Source organism: Typopeltis vanoorti, chromosome 3 (assembly GCF_054136105.1).
Source record: "Typopeltis vanoorti isolate ZY-2024b chromosome 3, IOZ_Tvanoo_1.0, whole genome shotgun sequence".
In the NCBI taxonomy this organism is placed as follows: domain Eukaryota; kingdom Metazoa; phylum Arthropoda; class Arachnida; order Uropygi; family Thelyphonidae; genus Typopeltis; species Typopeltis vanoorti.
The window spans coordinates 145,106,372-145,119,936 of NC_143551.1; the positions used below are offsets into that span (position 1 = coordinate 145,106,372).

At 35.1% G+C, this 13,565-nt stretch overlaps 1 protein-coding gene across 2 annotated transcripts in view; it reads right to left on the reverse strand.

Annotated features, from left to right (window-relative positions):
• LOC150108632 (uncharacterized) overlaps positions 1-11,168 on the reverse strand; it is a 516,846-nt gene extending 505,678 nt beyond the window's left edge. The window contains exon 1 of one of the 2 annotated variants that reach the window (XM_090390897.1): positions 11,076-11,168. The gene's annotated coding sequence lies outside the window, so the exon portion shown is untranslated. Of the gene's footprint in view, positions 1-142; positions 358-11,075 lie in introns of those variants that run through there. The other variant, XM_090390895.1, reaches the window with a different exon arrangement.
• Positions 11,169-13,565: the final 2,397 nt, after the last annotated feature.

The window sequence follows — 13,565 nt, forward strand, 5'->3', positions numbered from 1 at the left end:
TAACGTTTTAATATTTTATGTTTAATGTTGAATTTTTGAAAAATTATGTTCTCTAAATCTTGAATTCTAAGTTTATTTTCAAAGACAAAAGAAGCACTCTTTGAAATACATGCACACACATACAGAAAAAAAAAATGCTTACCTCTATAACATATGAGTAAGTTGAACGAGTCTGTTTTAAATGACATCACAGCTCAACATCGCAGCTGGTTCATTTAGGAAAAATCTCTCTCTGTCTATCACACATGCGTTGTTCTGCATGAAGTGGGATATTTTGACAGTAAAAAGAGAATTGACAGCTGGAAGGAGTCATTACCAATTAGAATGTTATTTTGAAAAAGAGAATTTCATAGCGCTCGCGCGCACACACACATGTGGCCGACTGTAGTGGTACCATGAGCTCAGTCAAGGGTTACTATTTATGGATAGCTTGTCAAGAGGAAGTTAAATAAGACTGTTGTTGTACAAAGCACTTTAATCGAGATACTTGTTGAATTTTTTTGTAAATATCCCATAAACAGTTCATCGTGAAATGCAGTAAAAATATTAATACGAAATAATCATCATTATCAAATATGTATAGGTTACTTCTAGGTGTTTTACTATAATAATTAGTTTACTTAGTATGAAAATATAACAATTATTAATAATAGTTAATAATATTAAATATTCAAATGAAATAATTCCAGTGTTGTAATTAAATTTTTATTATTATATACTAATAATAATCTTTCAGAGTAAATTTTCAGGGCAGAAGCATTTCCCACCCTTTTGGTCACTGCAAATGCAAGGTCCAATTGGAATAATTTTGGTGGAGATCCTGATTTAAAATATTTCGGTATACTGTGTGCAATTAAACACTATTAAACTTAATATATTTATTTATTTGCTTAATTATACTTTTACGAAAAGAAAAAAATTATAAAAAAATCTTTCTTGCTTTATGTGCAGCAAAATCTTTAATATTTTATCACATTTCAAATTGCTTGCTTCGAGGCCCAATTAGGCTCACTCTGTCCAAATGACTTAAGGATGACATCTGCTTTTACGGAAACTTTAATTATAACCTGGGATTACACTCAGCATGACAGCAAATATTGATTTTATATTTGTTGCCATATACATTGTTAAATCTGTTCTAACCAATAGGATGTATGTATATATGTCGAGCTGGATTTTTAAGTGATTTATAATTCTGTCTGTATTCTTCTAGAAGAAAATCCGAGTTTCCAGGAGGGAAAGGTACGAGTCACTCCACCTTCGTGTGAAAATACAGGTTAATTCAGACTACTGAAAATGCGTTTTTTTATCCCGCTATCCTTGAATGGAGTTAATGATACTTTTCTACCAAATGGTGTGTGTTCGCGTGCGTGCGTGCGTGTGTCTTCGCATTGAGCCGTGGGACGTAATTATTGGAATGTAGTGCTTGTGCTGTACGCCTAATAATTTTAAAATTAGAAAAATATCGATTAAAGAAAGTGGATTTACCAATTGTGATTAGCAACTATAAATGAATTCGAAAAAAAAAAAATCATCAAAATCGAGCACAGAACTATCCAGCGGTAGATTTTGCTGAATACCCGAATTAAAAACATAAACAAAAAATAGACTCTTACCCTAAAGATACTAACTATGGAATCAGCTGAAAACAAAAGGGCCTGAGAAAAAGTTTCTTCTGTTGAACGATTAGAATCGAAGCCAGATTCTAATGTAGTGTCACTGCGAGACTAAGGCAATTCCTTAAAACAAGGCAATTCCTTAAAATTAAGGAATCTCATTCATGTTTATCGCAGAAATTTAGGTTTGGTCTGAATTAAAAATAATTTCATCCAATCTCTCTCTTTGACACGTGATTCATGTTTTTGATGATCAGGACAGGTGCAGAGGACTTCAATTCGCAAGTAATTAGATAAAAATGCAGTTAAAGAGTTGAAGTATTTTTGCTAGGTTCAATTCTAATCACCGAGTAGAACTTTTTTTTTTTCATTTCAGCCAATTCATGAGCTAATCAATCTTTTAGCACAGACAAATAGGGTTTCATTCTGTTTAGAAAACATGGCTTTTAATCACAGAACTCAGCAAAATCGATGGTAAAACACACACGAGTACATATAAATAATACGAGTTAGGATTACTCTCTCTTCTTAGGATTACTCATCACACCATGGAGATGCTCTGTCTCTGGGATGTTGAGAGCAGAAGACCGGCTGTCTATCGAAATCCAAAAGTTAGAACGAAAAAAGTGTCATTTGCTCCCTCTGGGAGAGGAAAAAAACAGTGGTTATTTTTATATTATAGATTTATGATTATTGTTATTGTTGTCGATTTATTAATTGTTTTATTTTATTTTATTATTTATTTTATTATTTATCTTATTTTAGTTTGTTTTGTTGTTTATTTTATTATTATTATTATTATTATTTTATTCTATGTTATTTTATGCATTCCTGTTGGTTTGTGTACAGGCATTTTTTTGCATCTTAAATGCATACTAAGTCACTTTTTTTTAATAATAGAAAATTTAGATTAGAAAAAAAAAAACAGGAGAAACATCTTTCGTTTTGCTCTTTTAACAATGTATTTAATGCAGCAACTTTGAAATAGCTCATCGCTTTTCAAGTTTTTTTAGGCAAACAGGATGCATGAACTTGTTTCACTCAGTGAAGGACAGACAGAGATACAGGGGGAAGGGGAAGGGGAACTTTGTTTGCCATTATAGGAAGCGACACTAGTGACGTTTCCTATTACGCCTTCATTCCTGTTCCACGTGAATTAAAATAAACTATAGTGCAATAATATTTACAGGAAAGAGAAGTTCACACTACTACTACTATTAATGGTAACATCGCGTGACAGAATAGAAATATGCCAACTGCTGTTACCAACACTGAAACTTTATTCTAAACAATATATTCATTACGATCTTTTCCATTTATATTTTCCCCCGCTTAACCCTTTCATTCGTTTGTAACCTCCCGCAGTAGGAAAGAGATGGCAGGTCGTTGCAATGGATCCCTTTCACCCGCCTCCTTAATCCCACTTTAATATTTTCCTCAGAATGTCAGGAACGCAGTAGGAGGGGCTTCTTGGAGTCCTCTATGGTGATACAAAAAATTGGCGACAAGGTCAATGGACAGCCGTCTATGCACAGTATCCTATAACATCTTGTAACCAGTTTTTTTTTTTTTTCATTAGGATGGTACTGCTAGAGTTTTTCTGTTAGCTTATGAAACTCTTAGACATTAAAGAACTCAGTTATTATAATACCATTCGACAAATTTCACCAACTTACGAGAACTGCTATTTCTTTCTTTCTTTTCATTCTTATACTACATATTCGATCACTGACATCACTTTTTTTTAAGAATATCGTTTACAAATAAAAAAAAAACTCAATACAATAATTAAAAACAAACAGGATGGACGAAAATGCATCCCTCTCTCTAAATGTATAAATATTGAGCCACAAAAAATGTCAACTTTTGAATCCCCCCCCCCTCCTGAATGTAATATTTTGATTCGCTCTAACTTTCTATAAGATCTAGTTTACAAATATTGAAAAATTTAAGGTCATGGGACTTGCATTAGTAAACACTGTCAAATTATCTCATACGAAAACATTTTCTGTCGAATATGTTCAGCTTTTACTTTTCGTAAGTATGCAAAACAAAATTACATAGAAGTAATTAGACAATTAAAATGCAAACAACTCACTGGGACTATACGAGTAATTTTATATTTACATTTTTATGCAGAGGAAAACTGAATTGTATATGTTTTTACGAATTTTTATGCGAAAAAGAAATAATATATTCATAGAAGGTCATTTGATCATAATTGTATTATACTCATTTATTTCTCTAACATGAAACTTTAATCGTAAATGGAGTAATAGTTCATTAATTATAAAGTTTACATTGGTTCGAAATGGTTGGCATTACGTCCAAAGAAACTAAGACTATAAGGTCTTAGTTGCTTCTGCTTTAAATATGAAAAGTATCAATAAGGTAATTAAATGCATGGGTTAGCGGGTTCACCTGTTTTCCTGGCTGAAAAAACCCGAGGTTTCATGAGGAAAAAAAAATCAATATTTTTCACCATATAAAACTATAGTAATAAAAAAATCCAATGTCTCAAAAATTTTTTTAAAAAAAAGAAAGAAAAAAGAAAAAATAGCCTTTCCAACTACTCACCCATCTCCACTCTCCAAAGAAATATTCCAGAATACAAAGTTGTTTTAGCACACATACCTAAATAATTTCTGGATATGCCGTTTGTAAATTTTATTTTACACTTCGTATTTGAATTTAGACAGTACAGAGATGTGTCCCAAGTCCTTTTTTAGGACTTCCAGAGTAACGGATAGCAATGCTGTAGCCAATGAAGTTTTAACTGAGGCTCGGCTATTGCCGTTACCCAGCCATGACTAGAGCTTTTAGCTCAATAACACCCCACCTACACAGATTTTCTTCATTCAGATGACGGAATAAAGAGTCAAGGACTCAGTCCATCTCCCAGTTTTTTTTAGGACTAAAACACAGGCATTTGGATTTGCTTTGGACTTTTGACGAGAACAGACGTATTATTTTAGATTGAGCCTGATTAGATTTCATACAAGGTTTTTCAGGAATCTCACTGGCTCTGACACAGTATGATTCCTACTGTCTCCCCCTCTGTATGAAATATGCAAGAGGTCTGATGGCCGTGTAGGTCCCGCCCGAAACGAGGACCAGTGGTGGATTTATGGTATTTTAGGGAGGTAGGTTTCATTCTGTGGCCAAGTGAGTTCTTGACCCTCCTTTCCCCTTTTAGTAGGGCATTACAAACTTGTTTTACTTCGCTAGTAGACTTCTGCGTGAGTCTACAGGATCTGATAGTAGCTATAAGCCTACAGGATTGCCAAAACAGGCATAACTGAACAAGAGGAATATCTACCAAGGCGATTCTTATCCAACTATGGACATCACGGATGATATTGTTCAAGCCTTCAGCAAAGAGCAGTTGCTTGACCTGTTCAAGAAGATATTAAAAAGGTTTGATGCGTCTCTTGCCACCATGCTGCAGGAATTCAGCAAAGCAAGCTCCTCAGCATCTTCCAAAAAGAGACTTTATCTAGAAACCCAATCCATACTGACAGCACTATACAATGTACAAAAAACTCAAACCAAACTCACTCACGATAATAGCATGGAATGGTAATGGCCGACTAAACAAACTCCTCGAACTGCAAGAGTTCATTCACAGATACAATCCTGATATAGTCTTAGTTAACGAAACGCACCTTAGGCCAGCTAATAGCCCAAAATTACGGGGCTTTACGATGTATAAAATAGACAGACTTAACGCCGGTGGAGGAGGCACAGCTGTATACATCAAAAAGTATTTGAGCTACAACGTCCTGATCAACCCACAGACTAAAACCTTGAGATAACAGGTATTGAAGTTCACACTAATAATACCGGCAGCATCAAAATCTACGCCGCATACAACCCACCCGATATCCCGCTGTTGACAGCTGAATTGGATTCCATTCTCGGCTCTACTGACTCCATTATTACGGCTGGAGATTTTAATGCCAAGCATACAGCTTGATTCAGCTCCACAATCAATGACAAAGGTCGCATTCTATACCATTATTCAACCCGAAACTCAATAGTTATAGCCGGATCTACAGAGCCCACTCATCACAGCCCAGCTGGAAGCTCAGATGTACTTGACATAGTCATTCTCAGAAACATTGGATACCAGTATCAGCTGGAAACACTAAATGAACTGTCTTCCGACCACAACTCCATCCTGCTTAAGCTCGGTACGCTCGAGTAACTCATTCCACCACACTCATTTATACCTTGGGACAAACTCTCTAGAATTCTTCAAGAGCACATTGGCCCAGTCCCTGTTATTCACAATAAAGAGGAGATAGACTTTGCTGTAAACAACCTAACCAGTCAAATCAAAAACGCAATCAAGTCAGTCACCCAAACTATAGTCTTTCACCCGCTAAGTCGGATCCCCGAGGAAATGATGGATCTAATCAGATTAAAAAAAAAGCCAGAAAGATGTACCACAACACAAAAGCCCCACAAGATAAAACAATTCTGAATAATCTAAATAGACAAGTCCGTGAAGCTCTGCAAAAACATCGTAACCGAGACTGGGAAACCAAACTGATGAATCTGAACCAAGAGAATAACTCGTCTGGAAGTTCTTGAGAACCCTCCGCACTGAAAGGCAACTTATACCCCAATTCAGACCAAGAAGGGAATAGCCCACACTGACAAAGAAAAAGCAAAAAGCTATAGCTGACAGCTTGGAAACTCAATGTAACCCCTCTTATGAAAATCTGAACATCAATCTTATCTACAAGATTCACCGCCGAGTCAAGCAAGTCATAACACAACAAAAGGATAACTAAGAACCTATCACACCCACTTCTCCAGCAGAAGTTATAAATATAATAACGATTTGAACAACAACAAGGCTCCAGTTCCAGACAGAATCACACACACAGAATAATCAAACTATTCCCCAGAAAAGCGATGGCGCATCTAGTCAATATAATCAATGCCATCCTCAGATTCAAGTATTTTCACATTACATGGAAGACGGCGGATATCACGCCAGTCTAAAAGATTGGAAAGAACTCTCAACTCCCCGAATGCTACAGACCTATCAGTCTTCTTTCCAGCCTTAGAAAGAAAGCAGAAAAAAGTCATCCTTACAAGGCTTCAGACAGCAATGGATAAGTTAGGAATTATTCCTGACGAGCAGTTCGGATTCAGAAAACACCATAGCACTGAACAACAAATACACCGGCTGGTCAAATATATCACAAAAGGTTTCAATTGGAACCTCCACACAGCCGCGGTCTTTATAGATGAGGCTAAGGCTTTTGATAAGGTGTGGCATCAGGATCTTCTCTACAAACTCATCAAATTCAATATTCCAATCAATCTAGTAAAAATAATTGACACATACCTCAAAGAGAGAAGATACATGCAGGTCAAAATAAATGAAATTGTATCAACCAGACGCAAGATCCTGGAAGGTGTGTCGCAGGGCTCACTTCTGGCCCCCCCTTCTGTTTTCTATCTACATAGCTGATATCCCTTAAAACCCAAGCTCCACAATCACTGCATTATATGAAGATGATACTGCTTTATTAGCAAGATCTCTCAGCCCCAAACTAGCTATCACAAGACTCCAAACCAGTATTCATACACTGGAGAAGTGGCTGATGGACTGGAGGATCCAAGCAAACCCCCAGAAGAGTTCAGCCATACTGTTCTCCAAAAAGAAGATCCAGACCAAGGAGGACATACACCTGCTAGAAGTCAAGATTCCATGGCAGACTGAGGTCAGATATCTCGGCGTGATGCTTGACAAAAAAAAACTCCAATTCACTAGTCACATAAGCTCGAAGACGTCCAAAGTAATCACGCAACTCTACCCCATGATCAACAGAAGAAGCAAACTGGATACTCGGAACAAACTACTCATATACAGGATGGTAATACGCCCAGTCATCACTTACGCATCTCCTGCATGGACCCATACCTCGAATACAAATATTCAAAAGCTGCAGAGGATACAGAATAAATGCCTGAGAATGATTCTGGACGCCCCATGGTTCATTAGAAACTCCCAGATTCACAGAGAAGTCAACATTCCCTACATCACATCCCTCCTTCATGATCTAGCAGAAAAGTTCTTCACCAAGACAAGCAATCATCCACACCCGCTGATCAAGCAAGCTTCAGATTACAATGAAGCAGAATTCTACAAATACAAAAGACCCGAGTCAATTCTATGCTCATCTGAACACAGCTAATCTCACTGCCCTTCCAGGGCGAGCTTAAAGCTCAGTAACTCTCCAATCACAGAAGTTCCCTCTCAGACAAAGGGAAATATGAAAATCATATATGCTTCACCCATTAAATCAGTAACGTACTGCGTTCTGCATTTGGATTCAATTTACAATAATAAATTTCCATTATAACTTGAGGATAAATACACAAAGATAAATTTAAAACTACAATATAAAACCAATTAAATAAATTATTAAAAATATTGCTACGGGTTTAACTTCATCAATATTATTTTCCTAAATGAAAAATGGCCATTTCTGACCAAAAAGAAAGTACTTAATGGAAGTGAAAATGTTTAGAAGCTACTTACCTACAAGGTTGTGAAGCATATATAATATGACAATAATTATGGTAAATGTTTTAAATTGATTTTGAACTTAATCTTCCCTTTAACATATTAGACTCAAATGGCTATCATCAAAACCAAGTAATGTTATTGCATAAAATCCGTAATAAATGTTCTGATACACTGATTAATCCTATCTTCATAATCTGCTATATCTAAAGTGTGTTTTCTCCTACCAGTTTTCTTATTTTCTTGGATGAAAGCACAATTATCTTATCGTTACTATAAAGTTCTGTGGGTGGGTTTATCATAAATTTATATCAACTCTACATACACGAAGTTGCACAACCTACACATAAATACAGTGTAGTGATAGGTGTGTGTGTGTGTGTGTGAGAGAGAGAGAGAGAGAGAGAAGTTATGTGAGTATAGATAAGAATGCACGCACGCACACACACACACACACACACACACACACACACACACACACACACACACACACACATATATATATATATACTTTGATCAAGGAACCGCTAAATTTTTCCTTCGGTATAGCATTTGCATTGCCAAAGAACGATGAATTATCTTCAGTGATTAACATCATTTTAGAAACTACGATATTTGGCTTTTTAATGTTATTCTAGCCCACGAAAGGTTGTAAACATAATAGGGGTGGTATTGAGGAGGCTAAAAATGTTCACTTTTTTTTTCAGATAATCGGAAAATCCTGCTGTAGAGATCAAACTTAGAATTTTTCAAGCCACTTCAGGCCTTCAGTAAGTGGGGAATCTTATACTGAAAGATGAAATTCATCCCCCCCAAAAAAAGATCTAAGCCCAGCAGGATTCAAACGCAGTGGGTTTGTTAGAAAGCAGATATGCTAACTAATCTCAATCACGCCGATTTTCAGCAAAACTAACGTTTGCACTGTCTGTAATTTCTGAATGTGACAGCCTTGTTTATATAACATCATCATGGTCATCCAGAATTTTCGTCTCCTTTGCTGCAAATTGCTTCGGTATTTTAGTTTTTGATATGCTTATCAACATTTTCACAATGAACTTTGATAAGCACTTCCCACAACAAGGTTTTGTTGCTATCACTGGGAATTCTGGAAAAAAAATAATAATAATAAAATAAAAAAAAAGAAAGAGAGAGAGAGAGAGAGAGAAAAGAGAGATGCGAAAATTTCAGAGTAACAGATTGGAAGACATTATGCAAAACTCAAAACCAAGAAAAAAATAATAATAAAAAAATCGCCATTGCAAATAACGTGGAAACACATGATATAAAATAGAATTAAAAGTTTGCAATCATTCCAACAGAAGGCTTTCTTTCATCTGGCATATTTTTTTATTAAACTCAGCCATTGGCTTCATTTGCATCAAGGTTTTTTCATTCTTTCTTCTAAGCTGCTATATCCAGTTTCTCAAACTAGTTTTTCGAACTTTGGTACTCGTAATAAGCCATGCTTAGCCTCCTTTTCTTTTTAATGATTCACGACTGAACCAAATTAGCGTTAAAATACGTGCTACTAATTTACAGAGTTGATTAAATGAAACAGATTTTAAGGAATTTCTTTTTGAACATAAAGGTTTTTTTGTTTTTTTTTTCCTCTACAGGAAGCGAGAAACTAAACGACTATTTTGACAGTTCAAGAAGAGGGAGAAAAATACCGGAAGCAGAAGACGATTTATTTATTTATTTTTCTATGTTAGTTTCAAATCAGTGTATAAAGGCGTTGATAAATTCATTCGAAAGTGGACAATGGTAATTAATAAAGAATCAGTTCCGATGATCGTAATATGACTACCATATTACGATCTAAAAATTGTGGATTCGGGGATGCAAGAGTGTTACTTTTAAATATACATATTAAAATATGCATCGGTGTTATTTTTTGTTTTTGAAAACAGTACAAATGTTTAGCCAGTTTTACTTAAATATTTGACAAAAAAAAAAAAGTAATCGTTTTTATTCAGGTATTGTGTCTACGTCTTTTGCAAGCACTTTAAGTATACAGCAGAAAGTCTAAACAGTGATCATTAAACTTCACTGGGAATGTTTCGCAGTATGTTTTGATGGCTTGCATCTGTCAGGTGTTTCCGGTGGATAATGATGCAAACAGCTTCGGGAGGAGATTTTGCTTGAACTGAATAAAGGAAAGCAAAGCAAGTATAAAAGTTGTGGAGGATACTTCATATGATTCATGTCCGATGCACGGGGGTTATCTCAGTTGCTTTTTATTTCTTTCCTTTGTCTCCTTAGGCTAAGGAAAAGCCATAAAGAAACAACAATACCTTAGATAAGTAAGGCCTCATATTCGAGCTTCCAAGGGCGACTTCAGAAAATTTAAGAAAGGATAGTGGGGTGTGGAAGAATAAGGAGAAACTAGAAGACAAATTGAGGCCTTTCTTTTATAAGGGGGGGGGGACGCAAATGAAGATAAGTTTGTGAAATGGAAAGAAACATAGTTTGTTATTAAAATTGTACATCATAAGCTACACATTATACACTATAGAAGCTGATTATAAATGGTTGAATTTGGGGAATGAGAGCCTTGAAGGGGTGGAATAATAGATTATATGAAGCATGAAAAAGGACTGGTACTGCTAGCGATTCAGCAGTTGTTGATGCCGTTTATTGCTCAGTGTTGTTTGATAATTAACTAAATAAATATCCATAACAATATTTAATAAAACCCACTTTTATTTCTATAAATTATCCCCGTGCTTTTATAGGGATGTTTTTTTAACCTCTGTGCGTTGGCTCTTTTCAAGGGGAAGGTAATGTAGAAATAAAAGTGACTTTTAGTATCTATTTTAAGTAATAATGAATGTTGTCAGTCAAAAATGTGCACTTTAGATTGCTCTAAACAACCCTTTGATGGTTGTTAAACACTAAATACAGGAACTTACCATTAAGAATCCTTGAAGCAATACCTCAGGATAAATGTAGTTTTTTAATGGTTGGGATATAATTTTCCTAATAGCATATCCGAAAATCCAGGCCTTTTTTTTTTTTTTTTTCTGGCAAACAAACAAACAAATGATAGAAGATGTAATCGATTCCTCATAGTCCTGTTGTTTCAATGCTGCTGCATCCAAATTAATCATAAGACTGTCAAACAAGAGATTAAATTTCTGGCCCATCGATCGTACAATAACTGAGAATTTCTTTTCAAGGTGCCTTTTTATTTTTCTTTCAATACACTTTATACACTTTGGTTAGAATCAAATTAGAGTTGCTGAGGATTTTTTTTTAATTTTTTTTTTATTAATCTCAACTTTTTGCATTTTTAAAACAATATTCAAACAGCTGTTTTGAATATTTTCACTAAGGAATTTGTCGACTGTTTCAAATAAACATTAGATTAAGAATGTTAAGAAAATTGATATTGACATTAGCCTTCCAGATAATGTCCTTATCCATCCGGTGAAGTACTCTCCTCAGGATCCATATACAAAAGATTTATATGCTGTTTTGAATAACTCCAGATGATCTTCTGGTATTTCTGTTTATTTTATTGAATTCAGTGTGCTACTGAGTTATTATTTAATACATCCCGTAATGGTCATTTGGATTCGAATGAGAGTTCCAAGCTGTCGAAGAAGTCATTATAATAATAATAATGCTTATTTTTCCCATGGTTCGTCTGCGAAGAGCAAAAATACAAGACACATTAGATTCTTCTGAGAGTTTAATTATTGTGGCAAGGGCATCATCCAACCCACCTCCTGATTTAATTCTTTCAACATCAGGAGCAATAATTACACATTTCACTTTTACATTCAAGATAGAATGTATCAAAAAGATCCTGTTAAGGCACAAATAATGCTTATTATTAAGTATGTTGGTCACGTGAATATGCTGCAGATTCTAAATTCAAAAAAGATCCACACTTTGCTATTGAAAATTTCTTGCTAACTTCACTCTAATATTGGCATTCATTGTGGTTATTTAATTCCCTTAACTTTCGCTTTGATCACACAACTGAATCTTGCTTGAGTAAGCATATTAACAAACTGTGAACATTTTCTAGTATCCTTGATAAGTGGAACACGATAATCTGTCACGGAGAACTCTTTTTTAAGTGCCTCTACGCCTCTCTGCCACCCAACTGAGAAACAAGGCTCATCGTTTCACCAAATGGTTTTCCGCATTCCAGATAGCGATTTCTACCATCTGTACAACAAGCAATGTGCTCATGGGCGTTGATAAATGAAGGCCACCAACGTTTTCGTCTAGCCCAGCAATCAAGTTTTTTTTTTTTTTTTTGGTGCGTGCGCGCGTGTGTGTGTATGTGTGATACTGTGTTCCGAAAGAGTTGAAGAAAGGGAAATACTCTAAATTATAAATTCATTTTATTTTCAGTCTGATACAGTTCTCAGATTGCTGATATATTTATGCGAGTGCTCCATGTAGTGTAATATTAAAGGCCTTTCATATCCAATATTTCCTGCATCTTTAAAGGGCAGTTTTAATATAAAAAACACCTTATAAAAAATAAGGTGTTTTTTCCATAGAGATGTCACAATACATTCAGATGACTTTAAAAGGATATATTTTCATAATGGCATCCTACACGCACACTTCCTGTTCACTTTGTCTTCTCGTATAGTAAACTTTCAACGGTACGTAAGATTTCACAGCACAGATAAGGAAAAGGCTGGTCTTAAATGATATCACATTATGCGCAGGGGGGGGGGGGGAGTCGAAGGGATTATTTGGAATGATGTTATACAAATAATCCTAAAAATGTTCTGAGTACCGTATACACTATAGCTTATTTCTATAATTCTCTGATCAGAATTTGCACTTTTAGAAGTAAAAACACCAGTAGCTTAACATATATATATATATATTTTAATTCCTTAAAAATGAAGATTAAGAAGCTATGGAAAACAAACTGAGCTGAGCGATTAATTTTTCTTATGATTTCGAAATATGGCAGTGTAGACACTACAGTACATATATGTAATTACTGAAGTAAAAAAGAAAAAGGAAAGAAATTTAACTGGAATTAAATTTCTTTCAAAACGCTGACTTTTCTGGTTTATACCGTGAAGTGTCTACGTTTAACAATAGATGGCGACACGCTTCAGTAAAATATGGTGTGATTTGAATTAATTAATATACTCATAGGCACCTAAACATAAGAACACTAAACTAAGACTTTTTGTTTCATGTTCTTACTACACAATTTCGATACAAGTTGGAGATTCTTTCTCTACAGGAAGTAATATGGATAGGAAAAGGTAACATTCAGGAGTAGCACTCGATCATATATTCAAGAAGTGAGGACGGCAAACATTAGCAAGGTGTAGGACTGTTACTTAATATCAATGCTAGTAACTCTCTTTTTGAATATAGCAATATTAATGCAGGGCTCCTAACTGTTAAATTTA